Source organism: Nicotiana tabacum, chromosome 22 (genome assembly GCF_000715075.1).
Source record: "Nicotiana tabacum cultivar K326 chromosome 22, ASM71507v2, whole genome shotgun sequence".
Classification (NCBI taxonomy): domain Eukaryota; kingdom Viridiplantae; phylum Streptophyta; class Magnoliopsida; order Solanales; family Solanaceae; genus Nicotiana; species Nicotiana tabacum.
The window spans coordinates 20,305,779-20,322,144 of NC_134101.1; the positions used below are offsets into that span (position 1 = coordinate 20,305,779).

At 39.6% G+C, this 16,366-nt stretch overlaps 1 non-coding gene across 1 annotated transcript; it reads left to right on the top strand.

The window, feature by feature from the left end:
• Positions 1-10,394: 10,394 nt before the first annotated feature.
• On the top strand, positions 10,395-10,501 carry LOC142176962 (small nucleolar RNA R71). The gene has a single exon (XR_012705755.1). It is a non-coding gene; the product is annotated as a small nucleolar RNA R71 (small nucleolar RNA).
• The last annotated feature ends 5,865 nt before the right edge of the window (positions 10,502-16,366 follow it).

The following is a 16,366-nucleotide window of genomic DNA, read 5'->3' on the forward strand; positions in this document are numbered from 1 at the left end:
AACACCCAATCATAAACAAATATTAAATTAATCACCCATAAGGTTTACACACTAGGTTGGGTCACAACCCTAGTGAAAATCTAGCTACTCATAATAGGTGTTGAAGATACATGAAGAAGAAAAGCTAATTAAACCCATAATGAAAGATTTAAATGATGAAATCTAAAGTTAATACACCAAAATAATGCAAAACTTCCTAAAGTAGTAAAAAGAAACGGCTACAACAGCTTTTAATGTTCAAACTTAACCTAATTTTGTGAAACTCGTTTATTTATACAGGGCAAAAAATTGCGGACAAAAATGCCCCTCGGGAGGTTCTGCGGCCGCACAATTCCATGTGAGGCCCGCAGATGCGGCCTTGAGGCAACGTCTATAACCGCACAATTCTTGTCTGGTCCGCACCTCACAAAGGCTCCATGACTTGTTCTTCTTGCACATTCTCTAAACTTTTAATCTTTGTCAGTAAAAGCCCAGTTCTCCGGACGCACAATTCATGTGAGGTCCGCACATTGGATATTTCTTCTTGGTTTGCGGCCGCAGATGGAATTTTATGGTCCGCAATTTCTTTTGTGGATCGCGTATTTGTGCTTCTGCGCTCTTTATTGCCTTGTACTTTGGAACACTCCTTTTTGAGTCGGATTTCATCTCGGGAGACCAAATATCCATCATTCCTGCAATTTGCACAATTTCATTAGTTTCAAGAACACAATTCTTTGGAACAAATCAAAAGCTAAAAGATGCTAATAACCAGTCAAAATTCCCACTTATCAACTTCCCCAAACTTAAGTCTTTGCTTGTTCTCAAGTAAATAAATTAGTTCCCACCTCCAAAAGTTAAGGGTGATTTCAACAAGTTAAAAGTGAGCCATTTACACATCAATTGTGACCGATAATTATCCACACTACTCATGCATTATTAACAAGGCGAAACGTTAAACATTCATACACATATAGTTCTAATGTGACAATTGAGCTTCAAGAATTGACTTTACTCATCAAGGACCCTTGCTCTATCATGTAGGCCATTATGGACTCCAAACTCTTCCTTCTCTACTTTCCATTTTCCAAGCTCACTTAAGAAATTTAGCACTCAATCCAAAGATTTATGAAAGGTTCACTCATCTCTCTCAAGAGAATGTCAAAAGTATGACTTCAAGTACCATAGGCTTTCCCCTCATGTAGATCGCCACTAATGTAAGCTCACTCGGTTTGAAATCAAGTAGGACTTCGTTCGGGATGTAATGAAGGCTTTTGGATTAGGGTAGGATACCGTATGGGTAAGTGGTTACACCTGTCCTTAAGCACTCCATCTTTCATTTCTCGGGTCACACTTTGTCAATTCTTAGAGGCACTTTCTTTTCATTGGAGACTAGAGAGACTTAGCATCACTCTTTCTTGATAATTTCATTCTTTTTCTCCCATTTTTTATTTCTCCATGTTTGGGATCATTACCTCTTTTAGAATCCATTCAACTCTTCCACTTATTCACTTTTTGCATTTTTCTTTTTTGCTCTTTTCTTTTCTTTCCTTCTCTTCTTATAGAGATCATTTCTTTTCTCTTTTTGTGCCTTGATACCTTTTTCAAGTTCCTCATCTCTCCCCAAAACTTACGTTTTAAGCCATATGTTTCACAAGAGTGTTAAGGAAAGCTCGGGTGCCAAGAGAGGATCACGACAAAATGGATAAAGGCTTGTAACATGGTTATCAAATGAGAAAGGCTAGAGGATCAAAGGGGTTGACTAGGGATAATGACATTGGTTGGCAATAGAAAACTTAAACGGTCCAAGGAAAGTTCTAGACCCTTCGCACGAATACTTGGACTAACAACATTTTATCTCACCCCTCATGCAACCAGATTATAAAAGAGGACAAAGTCGAGGGCCCACTACGACAACATTCAAGTTTAAAGATCATTATGGTCCAATTAAACCGCTCAATGATTGCCAAAGTCAACACAAGAGTCACAAAGTCACTAACTAGAGCTACTTCTTTCAAAAACCTTGTCCTTAACCATAAGCACGTAGTTAAGTGTATTGGTGCCAACTGAAGCATGGTTGACTCTTTGAGCATGACTTAGTTAGGTATTTTTATTCATTACTACTACTATTATTACCGAAACACAAAAATAGACTCATTCCCTTAAGAAGGTTATCACGCCATCCATCGTTAGGACGAGTCACCCGGTTCGCGCTAAAACTACCTTTGGAAAGAACTGTGGCATTAAGAAAACCAAAGGCTTATTACCTACTAAAACATAAAAAGAAGATACTAAGAAAAACAAATACTAATACGCTACTAAAATATAAAAATAAGCTAATAAGCAAAAAAAAAGATAAAAAGTAGCTAATGAACAAAACTACTTAGGATAAAATGAATCTACATAGTAAGAGAGATAGAGAAGATATATACATACAAATAAGAAAAGAGAGAATATCATCAAATTATTACAGGCCAAATGTATCAAAGTACCAAATGTATCAAATAAACTCCACCCCCGAATAAAAGTAAGCATTGTCCCAAATGCTTAGCAAAATAAGAGTAAACGATGGAAGAGTGAAGAAAACTCCTTATGGCTCCTTGGACATCTCTGCATCCCCAGCAATGTACCCTCAGGATCAACCAACTGAATCTCACCATCCTCAACTCTAGGTGTGGCTGGGTTGGTGAACATCTGACGCACTGCCTCAGTAGTGTCGATAGCAAGGTTTGGCTCTTCAGACTGGCCAGCTGGTGCCACCAGTGCAGATGGTGCTACAGGATCTGGGACGGGGTGGTGTGGGTCAAGCAATATGTCAAAGGGGAGATCTTCGGCTGTAGCAAGCCTGGTCACCTGTCTCTGAAGCTTGTCCACTGACTTCTTACTGGCCTGGGACTTTTTCATCTTCTTTACTTCCTTTCCCAACTCTTCAATCACCGATCCAAGCTGTACCAAGGTGTCCATAATAGTCTTCTGGTTCTCTAGAATTTTAATGTCTCCTCAATATCAGAGGGAACCTGTGATGCCTATGAGGCGGACTGCGCTGCAACAGTACTGGACAATTCAGTCAGCTTTATAGTGGTTGTCTGTATCCAGTTGTTGAGACTCGCCAATGTCTAGAAGACTCGTAGTACAGATAGTGCATGAGGAGGCACGAGCACTGGCTTCAAAGTTGAGGTCGGAGTTGTAGTAGAAGATGCAGTAGGGGTTTTGGAGGAGGGCAGAGGCATAGCTGCGACACTAGAGCAAGGATCGGCTGAAGTGGATGGAACATCAACAGCCTCAGCAGCTACCATAGCTTGCTCATCAGACTGGCCCGCGGTGGTAGGAGGATGAACTTTATTCTTTTGATTTTTTGCATCCATCAGTGAATACCAGGTAAAAGGCTTCTTCGGCTTCACCTTTGTGCCATAATCCCTCGGTTCTACCCATGCATCCGTGAGATATTCTATAATAGTATTGGTATACGGGTAGGACGAGTCATCTTGCCGAGCAATCACTGAGATGTTAGCTGACATCACCATAGCCACATTGATAGGGTAACCTGGCTATAATTGAAGCAACCAAAACTGCATGAGGAATCGGAAGGTGAGTCTTATTTTGGCTCAGGTCTAGTCAGCAGTAAACAAAGGTTTGCCACCCCTTCGCCTCGAAACTCAGAGTGTTCCGGTGGTGGCCCTGGTGCTTCTAGAATCTCTGCAAACCAAGGTCGGACTACGTCTTCCAGTGCACACTTCTCCAAATACTCCTTCGGCTCAACATCTTCGAAGCCCAAGTACGTGTTAAGTGTTTACTGATCAAACCTCACTTTGAGGTTACACACTTTGGTCGCCTTTGTCTCCTTTTTGTTATGTGCCACAGTAGCATGAAATTCACGGACCATGTACTCTATGGCATATACTACACTCTAAGTGAACCACATCCACCCATTACGTTCCCTGAACTTCCTCAAAACGACTGGATTGTACCTCTCCAAATCTTTCAACATAAACTGTCGCTCAAGGGTTAGTGACCTCACTAGCCACCATGTACGAAAGCTGGTGAAGGCAGCCAAGCTAACAAAGTGGTCCTCCCAAACCTCTTTCTTCTTCGATCTTTCAAGACAGGCAGTTGTAGCATCTCCCCCTCTGCCATCATCGGGGATTTCCTGAACTAGTGCATCATGTGCCTCGGGGACTGGTGTAACTGATGGCTCTGAAGCTTGACTAGCACTCTCCGGTTCCTCGGAAGTGCTATGATATGAGGACGGCTCATCCCTAAATTGGTACCTGCTTTGTAGCCTTGACTGTACGGTCGACTGCTCCTGAACAGAGGCTGAGTTGCCCTCTAATACTTCCCTAGGCGGGACATATAAGCTCGTCTCGGAGAGATCTGCACCTTTCCCTCTGTCGGCTATAGCTTTCTTTGTAATTGTCATTTTTTGGCCAAGGGGTAAGGAACTCTTGCCTCGACCTCGAGAAGGTTCACCTCTTCCTTTAGATGTGTCGCCGCATCCTCTAGGTCGAACCATTATCTGTATCAAGCAAAGACGATTGTTAGTTGCAATTCAATGTTCAGACATACACAGGAGCTATGCAAGTAAGATATAAATCAGAAAACATAGTGAGTGTACACAGTTATAACATGCTTGCATGGAAATGATCTGCGGTCCGCACAATTTTTCTCGTGGCTGCAGATGAGGACTTACGGACCGCACAATTTTATTGTGCGGCCGCAAAAGTGAAGTGCAGTCTGCACAATTTTATTGTGCGACCGCAAAAGTGGAACCCAAAAGATGCCAACTCTCTGATGATAAAGAAATGGCTGATGTGCGGCCACAACATGAATTCTATGGTCCGCACAATTATACATGCAGCCACACATTGAAGTCAAAAAGTATAGACTCTTTGATGACACTAAAAGTGCTATTCTGTGGCCGCGACTGCGGTACTCACATTTTAACTTGCGGCCGCAGATCACTTATTCACTAATGCTACCCTAAAATCAATTTTTGCGGACCGCACTAATTTAGGTGCGGCTGCAGAATTCAAAAATTACGAACAGTTCAGTTTTTTCTATTTAGGTTTTTCAATTTCGTGCACAATTTGACATGGCAACATCATAGAGGCATGAAAACATGTTGACCCATTCCCCATAGAACATGTATTAGTTAACCCATTACAGATTTACCCACACATGGATCCACAATTGAATTCTAATGATAAATGGCCTAAAAAAAACTAAAAATCTACAAATAAAAGAGAAAGATTAACAAGAAATTGAAGCATACCAAATGAATAAGTGTAATGAGTGACTGATCAAAGATGTTGTGTGTGTGGATAGATGATATCACCAAGAAATTTCAAGAGGCACTATTCTTTTGTTCAGAGGGTTAAAAAATGTAATTGTGGCCCTACTCCTCTATTTATATGACTTGGTTTGCTAAGGGAAATAAGGGCGAGTGCGGCCGCAGATTTTCATGTGCGGTCCACACTCTGTTACCTGAAGACATTCTCTCATAATTTCATCTGCGGTCCGCAAAATTTTGTGTGCAATCGTAGATTTCATGTGCGGTTGCACATCGGCCTTTTCTCTAAAAGACTAAATTTCAGAGATTTGACATTTTCAACCTCTCATTTGTGCGGTCTATGACGAGCACCAAACATACACTTAAATTATGCTCGCTAATCAAATATAGTATAGTATAATATTGTATCCACATGGATTGAATTTAAATAATTTCTCGTAGTTTCTAGCTTGATCGCTATCCAAGAGAATCAAAAATTGAGGTTTATATGATTTTTAACTAAAAATAACTAAGAATCTAAAGCTATTGACTAATGACAATTGAAACAAAGATAAGCAAAAAAGGTTATCAATGGGAGAAGATGGGGTTTTGATGGGATAGGTGCAAAATAATTATTTGGGATCTAACTCTAGGTAGTTCATTTCTAGGGTTTAAGTGAGTTTCTCGAATTCACTCAATTATTGGTTCAAATGTTTAGCAAAAACGCTTCTCTCGATTAAGTCTTAACCTTATAAGATGAACCAATTTAAGCATCTGAAGATATGCAAGAATGCGTAGTGGATTGGTCTTTAGGAGAACCTCTCTCGATTATCCTCCTAACTAGGTTTAGTCAATGATTCAACTAGCCTCTCTCGATTACTACGAAGAATTAAAGAACTCAACCAAAAATATAATGCAAAAATATTACAAGTTATGCCTCTCTCGAATACATGAACTAGTGAATATAAATGCAACAATTAAATCATCCAAAAATGCTTCAATACGTAAAACTAGAGTTATAATCCACAAACAATCATCAATACACCAAATCCATCAAACCCTAAAGAGAACTACTCCATAGATATGGAGAAATTTATCACAAATAAAATGAAAGTATAGACAAACATAAATTCAATCCAAACTCGGGTCTTGAGTGAGGAAGGAATGACGAAATCCTTGTGCTTGTGTTCCTCCAACTCCTCCTTAGCCTCCTTAGGTATAAAGTATGTCAAAAGTCCAGGAAATAAAGTTTTTTCATGTATTTATACCATGTAGGGTCGGGCCTAGACGAAATCACCTTTTCCTAGCCGAAATAGGATATTTGCTCATAAACATACACAGGCACGCCGCACTATGCGGCGCGCCATGCGGGGCATTAGTGGAGAAATCCAGAGAGCTCAACTTGTATCATGCAGCACAAAAATACACTGCTGCCTCGCATAGTGTGTCGCATCAGTGCAAATTTGTCAGAGTACGGATTAAATCTTGCTTTTTGACGTCTAAACTTGGTCCTCGGGCCCCGAACACGATCCCGGCTTAATCCCTTGGGCTTTTACTTAGACTTCAAAGCTCCAAATAGCTCAAATTATCTGTGCAACATATACATAGCTCGGAATCACTTCTACTATGCATAAAACACACAATAAGTGCAAAACACTATCAATTAAAGCTCAATTCAAGTAAAGTGCAGTGAATTAGAGTGCAATAAGCAACTACTATATGCAATTCTAGCCTACCATCAACACCTCACACTTAAACCATTGCTCATCCTCGAGCAATCTAACTACAATTCACATAGAATATGACCTTTTAAAACAACTCTCATAACTCATCATACCAAGAATATTTAAAATAGATTAAGCATAATACCGTAACATCCCAGCCTCAAGATTTGACTCAAAAGCACCACGCATTATTTATAACTCACTCACTTACTCTAACACAGAGGTCAACAATATTATATTTCCTTCATGAATAAAGTACCCTCACACAATAATAGAGAGTAGTTCCATACACAATAGAAATTAAGAACAATTAGGAACTCAAGATAGAAAGAATTCGCTCACTCTCAGAAACAACATTCATATGCCACAAAATATGTACCATAGGCTTGCCCGTAGTGTACTACTCTACTAATTGAGCTCATTCAGTCAAGGATCAAGTAGGACTTTAATGGGTTGTAATGTAGGCTGCGAGGATGGGTAGGATACTTTTGGATATAAGAGTGACTACACCTCCAAAAACACTTTAATACATACAATTCATTGTTCAAAACCCCACACTTATATTACACCATAACTACACCTTCACATCAATATACATTAACTCCCTACTTCTTTAAGCACAATTACATCAAGAGTCACCACTATCAAAGAATATTTTGCACAACAATACAACTATTGTTTTCTTTTTCTTTTTCAATTCAAGTGGCTCTTACTTTTTTAAAATAGTGCACCTTCTTCCTTATTTCAATAGTTCCACTCAAAAGCCAAACCAACATCCCACACTTTAACTTTTACAAAGTTCATAAAAAATTCAAGTGCTCACGAGAGGTACAAGGTTCAAATAGATGGTCAATTCAAACAAATGGGTAAGGCTTGTATTGTAGTTGCCAAAGAAACAAGATTACAGGCTTAAAAGGGTTAACTACGATACAGAACAATTAGGTGGGTGAATCATATATCTGGCTTAACAAAGAAATGCCTAAAACACTTCCAAGACTGAACAAAACTACTATTTCTCTTTGCAAACGCACGGGGCGAGTTCTAGACATCAAATGCAATACACAAAATAACACAAAACCTCACACCCACATGGAACATAACTCACTCAAGATTGGACTATCAAGACAATCTAGTCAAAGTAGTTAAGCAAAGTTAAGATCATATAGTTTAAAGTACTTATAGAAGAGTCACAAACTGAGCATAAGCGTCACAACTGAAGTACTCACTATTCTCAAGGTATAATAAAATCAAGAGATATTTCCTTCAATTCAATTCATAGAACAAGGTTTCCTACTCCTAAAAAATAAAAACTAACTACACCCGGTTCAAACAAAACCTTTGGAAAAGAACCATGGCACAAAGAAAAACCAAGGGGAAATTATTACACTACCTACAAAAGGAAAATCTCTTTGTCTTTCTCCTTCCGACTTTAATCCTACAAGAAACTTGTCGATGATATCCATCGTCGGGAAAAATCAAATATTTTTAAAATTATATGTTTTTTTTCAATTTATTTCTATCTCTAACTACTAAAACAACAAACACTAAAACTAACATACATACATACACATAACATACCCCCACCCCACACTTTAAGTTGTGGCATGTCCCCATGAAAACTAATTAAAAAGCATAAAGTAAAGGAAACTTCCCTGAATATCTAGTCGGGGTCTGAGTCGAAGTCGGGCTCCATTCCTTGCCTTCGAACTAATGCGCACATCCATGCAGATAACTTCTTCTTAGCCTTCTTGGGGTATACCCCACACTTATCTTTCTCACTTGTCGCAGCCTTCTCTTTTGAGCCATTCACTTTTCACTCAACACTCGAAGCTGATTTTTCCTTTTGTGCCCCCTTTTCTACATCCATCTTGAAATTCACAGTATCCTCACCCACTCTAAGCATGAGTTTTCTCTCATGTATATCCAATATTGCTCTACCCGATGCTAAGAATGGTCTTCCTAGGATAAGGGGGACCTCCTTGTTTTTCTCCATTTTCACCACTATAAAATTCACAGGAAATACAAACTTATCCACCCGAACTAACACATCTTCCACTATCCACTCGGGTATTAAAGTCGTTTGGTCTGTTAGCTGCAACGATATTGGTGCAAACCTTATCTCTCCAATCTTCATCTCCAATTTCCCGTAAATAGATAGAGACATTAAATTAATTGAGGCATCAGAATCACATAATGACTTGTCAAAATTTATAGTTCCTAATGAGCAAGGTATAGTAAAACTCCCTGGATCTCCACACTTTTGTGGGAGTTTATTTTGTAATATCGCGCTGCAATGCTCTGAGAGCTTGACCACTAAGGTCTCCTCGATTTTCCTTTTCTTCGTCAGGATCTCCTTCAAGAATTTGGCATAGGCAGGCATTTGTGAGAGCACTTCTGTGAATGGTAAGTTCACATGAACCTGTTTAAGCACATCCAGAAATATCCCAAACTGCTTGTCCAGCTTTTCTCTATATAGCTTTTGGGGGAAAGGTAAAGCAGGCATATGCTCGCTCTCATCATGCTCATCCCTTCTTGAAGTTTCACCCTTATTCTTTTTCTCAGTTTTCATCTGACCCTTCTTCTTTTTATCAACATTATTCTTTAGCTGCTCCCCACTTTCTTTTTCAAGTTTCACATAGTTTTAGATCGGTGTGGACTCTTTCAACACTTTCCCACTTCTCAAGGTTACAGTATTCCTTGTCTCTTTGGTATTTCTCTCATTATCAACGGGGAGAGTTCTTGGAGCCCTCTCAAATAAAATTATTGCAACCTGCCCCACTTGTCTCTCCAAGTTTTAAAAAGATGTGCCCAACTCTTTGATAGCTTTTCCATGGGCATCCAGTCTCTCATCTATCTTGATAATGAAGGCATTCATTAGGTTTTCTAGACCAGACTGAATGGGCTGTTGAGGATGAAATTGTTGCTTTTGTTGATTTTAGTAAGCTGGAGCTCCTTGTCCCTGGGTCTTGAGTTATTTTGTTGTCATTCATTCACGGTACCCCCAGGTGAACTCCATGAAAAACCGGGGTGCCTCTGACCCATTGCATTGAAATTGTAGTTTCCCACAGTATTTACTTCCTCAATTGAGGCTTGACACTCGTGAGTAGGGTGTCCTCTTTCACATATTTCACAAGCTGTGAGGCTCATTTTGTATTGTAGCCAAGGTCAACTTCCTTATTTCTTTAGCCATATCATCAAGTTGTACCTGCACAGATGTGTTAGCATCAATTTGGTGAACACCAGTTGATCTTCTTCTTTCAGCACTCTCAAAGGGCCACTGATTTGTATCTTCAGATAACGCATCAAGAATTGTAACTATATTCGCTGGAGTCTTCTTCATCAACGGCCCTCCAGCTGCATTGCTCAATGTTCTACGTGAGGCCGATGTCAATCCATTCCAAAAGTCCTTGAGTTGCATCCAGAGTTCAATTCCACTATGATGACATTTTCTAACAATCTCCTTAAACCTCTCACATGCTTCAAAAACAGTTTCAGTCTCTTTCTAGCAGAAGTTATGGATTTCTCTTCTAAACTTGCCCATTTAAGCAGAGAAGAAATATTTATCAAGGAATTTTATGGTCATCTCCTCCCATGTTCTAATCTATCCCGTGGGTAAGCTTTGAAGTCAGTACTTTGCATTATCGTTGAGTATGAAGGGGAATGCCCTTAAGTACACTACATCTTATGACACACCATTATATTGAAATGTGTTCATAATATCCTCGAAGTCCATTAGATGTGTATTTGGATCTTCGTTCATCTTCCATCTGAAGACACAACAATTCTGAAGGGTTTGAAGCAACCCTTGCTTCAACTCGAAATTGCTGGTTGCAGTTGGAGGTGGTCTAACACTTGATAAGCCTTGATTGTAGACCGGTCTAGCATAATCGCCCAGTGATCTCCTAATCACGGGAGCTAAATTTCCGAACTGTTCTACAGCCAAGGGTTGATTTTGATCAATTCTACGACCCCTCTCTTCTTCATAGATAATCTGTGCTTCTCTAATAGATGCTTCCTCAGCATCCTGTGCAACTTTTTCTCTTTCTTGGGCTGCCTCTCTTGCAACCAAATCTACGTTATCATTACTGTTCCCAGCCATAGTTTCTTTGGTTGAGGATTGCCCAACCTTTTCTAAAGTCTTGGTGAGATTTCATTCCTTCCTCAGTTGTCGCAATTGTCTTTCTATCTCTGACTTGTATGGTAGCACTTCTTTCGTAAAAGCTCGAGCCATGCACTAATCTTAACATGTAACCTGCGCACAATCAAAGAACACCAACCGTAAAAGGGGAAACATAAAATAAAATAAAAAGAAAAATTCCTGAATTATCACTACAAACTATTTCAAACACTATTGATTGCCAATCCCCGACAACGATGCCAAAATTTGACGAGCGCAAAACACACACTTAAATTATGCTCGCAAATCAAATATAGTATAGTATAATATCGTATCCACATGGATTGGATTTAAACAATATTCTCGTAGTTTCTAGCTTGATCACTATCCAAGAGAGTCAACAATTGAGGTTTATATGATTTCTAACTAAAATTAACTATGAATCTAAAGCTATTGACTAATGACAATTGAAACAAAGATAAGCAAAGAAGGTTATCAATGGGAGAAGATGCGGTTTTGATAGGATAGGTGCAAGATAATTATTTGGGATCTAACTCTAGGTAATTCACTTCTAGGGTTTAAGTGAGTCTCTCGAATTCACTCAATTATTAGTTCAAACATTTAGCAAAAATGCCTCTCTCGATTAAGTCTAAACCTCACAAGATGAACCAATTTAAGCACGTGAAGATATGTAAGAATGCGTAATGGATTTGTATTTAGGAGAACCTCTCTTGATTATCCTCCTAACTAGGTTTAGCCAATGATTCAACTAGCCTCTCTCAATTACTAAGAAGAATTAAAGAACTCAACCAACAAGAATGTAAAAATATCACAAGTTATGCCTCTCTCGATTACATGAACCTTTGAATATCGATGCAATAATTAAATCATCCAAAAATGATTCAATACATAAAACTAGAGTTATAATCCACAAACAATCATCAATACATCAAATCCATCAAACCCTAAAGAGAACTACTCCATAGATATGGAGAAATTCATCACAAATAAAATTAAAGTATAGGAAAACATAAATTCAATACAAACTCGGGTTTTGAGTGAGGAAGGAATGACGAAATCCTTGTGATTGTGTTCTTACAACTCCTCCTTAGCCTCCTTAGGTCTAAATTATGTCAAAAGTCCAGGAAATAATATTTTTTCATGTATTTATACCAAGTAAGGATTGGCCTAGACGAAACCACCTTCTCCTAGCCGAAATAGGATATTTACTCTGTAAATATTACACAGGCGCGCCGCATGGGGCGTCGCGCCATGCGGGGCATTAGTGGGGAAATCCAAAGAGATCAACTTCTGTCAGGCAGCCCAAAAATACATTGCTACCCCGCACAGTGCGTCACATCGGTGCACATTTCTCAGAGTACGAATTAAATCTTGCTTTTTGACGTCCAAACTTGGTCCTCGACCCCCGAACACGATCCCGACTTAATCGCTTGGGCTTTTGCTCAGACTTCAAAGCTCCAAATAGCTCGAATTAGCTCCACAACATCTACATAGCTTGGAATCACTCATATAAGGCATAAAATACATAATAAGTGCAAACCACTATCAATTAAAGCTCAAAACAAGTAAAGTGCAGTGAATTAGAGTACAATAAGCGACTAAAATACGCAATTCTAGCCTACCATCAGTCCGCAAGCTAATTGTGCAATCGCAATGTTCTTTTGCTACATCACCCAAAAATATGTGGTCTGCACAAATCAATTGCAGTCCGCAATTCTTGCAACACTTAGCCAGATTTTTGTCCACAATTCCTGTAAGTCACACTCAGTCATGTAGCACACTTCAAATCAAGTTAGAATGAAAATATCACCTAACCACAAAAGAAAAAAAGGAAAAGAATCATGGGTTGCCTCCCAAGAAACGCCTGATTTAACGTCATGGCATGATGTAGAATACCATCAATTAAAATGAATGACCGCCACAACGTGGCTATCTCCAACCTTCACCAAATAGTGCTTCACTTGGTGACCATTGACTCGGAATACTTCATTGTTTTTGTTCTTCAAGTCTAATGCACCAAAAGGTGTTGCACCCAAAATTTCAAAAGGACCACTCCATTGAGACTTTAGCTTCCCGGGAAACATCCTAAACCTTGAGTTAAACAACAATACAAGATTGCCCACCTTGAACTCTTTGTTCCAAATGTATTTGTCATGAAGTTATTTCATCTTTTCTTTATACAAGGATGAACTTGCATAAGCATGGTATCGGAACTCATCCAATTCATTTAAATGCGCAACCCTCAAGTTAGCGGCTACATCCCAATCAAGATTCAACTTCTTTAGAGCCCACATGGCCTTGTGCTCTAGTTCTACCGGAAGATGACAAGCTTTTCCGAACACCAACTGGTATGGCGACATCGATAGGTGTTTTGTAAGCCGTCCGATAAGACCATAATGCATCATCAAGCTTCTTGGACCAAACCGTTCGATTAGCATTTACTGTTTTGGACAAGATACTCTTTATCTCTCGATTGGATACTTCCACCTGCCCACTAGCTTGTGGGGGAAAATGAGTCGTGACTTTATGAGTAACACCATACTTTCTAAGCAAAGTGTCGAAAGCCTTATTGAAAAAATGTGACCCCCCGTCGCTTATAATATCACGTGGAGTACCAAACCTTGTTAAAATATTCTTTTTCAATAAAGCCACCACACTTCTCGCCTCATTGTTGGGTAAAGCAACGACTTCAATCTATTTGGACACATAATCAACCGTGACCAAGATGTAGGTGTTTCCACAAGAAATCACAAAAGGGCCCATGAAGTCAATACCCTACACATCGAAAATATCAATCTCCAAAATGGTTGTGAGAGGCATTTCATTCTTCTTTGAGATTCTACCGGCCCGTTGACATTCATCACATATTTTCACTAGCTCACATGCATCCTTGTAAAGAGTGGGCCAATAGAAGTTTCAACTAAGAACTTTGGCCATCGTTATTGCTCCACCATGATGACCACCATATGGCGAAGAATGACAAGCCCCAAGAATTTCAACTTGCTCTTCTTCCAGTACACATATTCTAATCACCCTATCCGTACAAATCCGAAAAAGGTATGGTTCATCCCAATAATAATCTTGACAATCCCATTTGAGTTTCTTCCTTTGGTTTGAAGAGAACTCATCCAGAATGATTCCACACACAAGAAAATTTGCTAGATCTGTGAACCATGGTACCTCTTTCATTGAAATAGGCAATAGTTGCTCATCGGGGAAGGAGTCATTGATTTTAAGGCCATCATCCAGCCTCCCCTCCTCCTCCAAATGAGATAAGTGGTCTGCCACTTGGTTTTCACTCCCTTTTCTATCTTGGATGTAAATATCAAACTCTTGCAACAAAAGCACCATCTCATCAACCGAGCTTTGGAGTCCTTCTTGATAATAAGATACCGAAGCATCACATGATCCCTATGGACAATGACTTTTGCACCCATCAAGTATGGGCGGAACTTCTCAATTGCAAACACAATGTCAATGAGCTCTTTCTCCGTAAAGGTATAGTTGACTTGGGAACTATTTATGGTCTTACTAGCATAGTAGACCGGATGAAAATTTTTGTTAATGTGTTGCCCCAAAGCAGCCCCAACTACTACATTACTTGCATCACACATGAGTTCAAAAGGGACACTCTAATTTGGAGCGGTGATGATGAGGGTAGTTGTCAACTTGAACTTTAATAATTAAAAAGCCCTAATGCAAACATCATTAAAGTTGAAATTAGCATCCTTCTCAAGAAGATTGCACAACAGGTTCAACACCTTAGAGAAAGCTTTGATGAAACACCGGTAAAAACCACATGGCCTAAGAAACTCCGCACACTCTTTACCGAAGTTGGAGGTGGAAGTTTAGAAATCACCTCAATTTTTGCCTTGTCAACTTCAATTCCATGCTTTGAGATTTTGTGGCCACGGACAATGCCTTCCTCGACCATGAAGCATTTCTCCTAATTAAGCACCAAATTTGTTTATTCACATCTAGCCAACACTTTATCCAAATTTGCAAGACAATCATCAAAAGAATCACCACCCACCGAAAAGTCATCCATGAAAACTTCAAAGTAGTCCTCCACCATGTCCGTGAAGATAGCCTAGTCCTCTACCATATCCGTGAAGATAGCCATCATACACCTTTGAAAAGTCATCGGTGCATTGCACAAACCAAATGGCATCCGCTTGAAGGAGAAAGTACCAGAGGGACATGTAAAGGTTGTTTTTTCTTGATCTTTCGGAGCAATAAGAATTTGGTTGTAGCCGAAATACCCATCAAAAAAGCAATAGAAAGCACGGCCGGTCAATCTATCGAGCATTTGATCTAAGAAAGGAAGTGAAAAGTGATCATTCCTTGTGACTTTGTTGAGCTTGCTAAAGTATATACACACCCTTCATCCTGTCATCGTTCTTGTAGGAATCAACTCATTTTTGTCATTGGTGACCACCGTCATGCCCCCTTTCTTTGGGACACATTGAACCGGAGAAGTCCACGAACTATTAAAGATGGGGTAGACCACCCCGAGATCCAACCACTTGATAATATCTTTCTTGACAACTTCTTGCATAGCCTAATTGAGTCTCCTTTGATGTTCAATAGATGGTTTGGCGCCATTCTCCATCTTGATCTTATGCATGCAAAAGGCGGGACTTATCCCCCAAATAGCCAACAATGTCCACCCAATAGCCTTCTTCCTCTTTTGTAGCACCGCCAATGTGGAATCTACCTGCAAGTTAGTCAAATAAGAGGAAAGAATAACCGGTAAACTAGAACAAGGGCCAAGAAATTCATACCAAAGATGTGGAGGCAATGGCTTCAACTCCAAGGTGGGAGGCTCTTTAATATAAGGCTTTGTAGGAGTAGTTGTCCTATTCAAGATTCAAAGATAATTTTCGGGATGCATAATTGTGCGACCCCATTCTTTGTAAAGAGTTCACACATTCCATGAAGTCATCCATCTCGTCATCATCAAAGTTGAGCAAAACGGCCTCCAACATATCACCTACATTGATTGTAGCACTTGTATCACAAATAATAATATCGGCCACTAAGTCCACAAACGAACACACATTAGTGCTCTTTGGTTGCCCTATGAACTTGCACATAGGGAATACCACTTTTTTTATCACTAACCCGGAATGTAAGCTCTCTGGCTTCAACATCACAAAGAGCCTTCCCCGTAGCAAGGAAAGGTCTCCTAAGAATAATCGGCACTTCATAATCAACCTCACAATCTAGAATAAAAAAATCCACCGGAAGAATGAATTTATC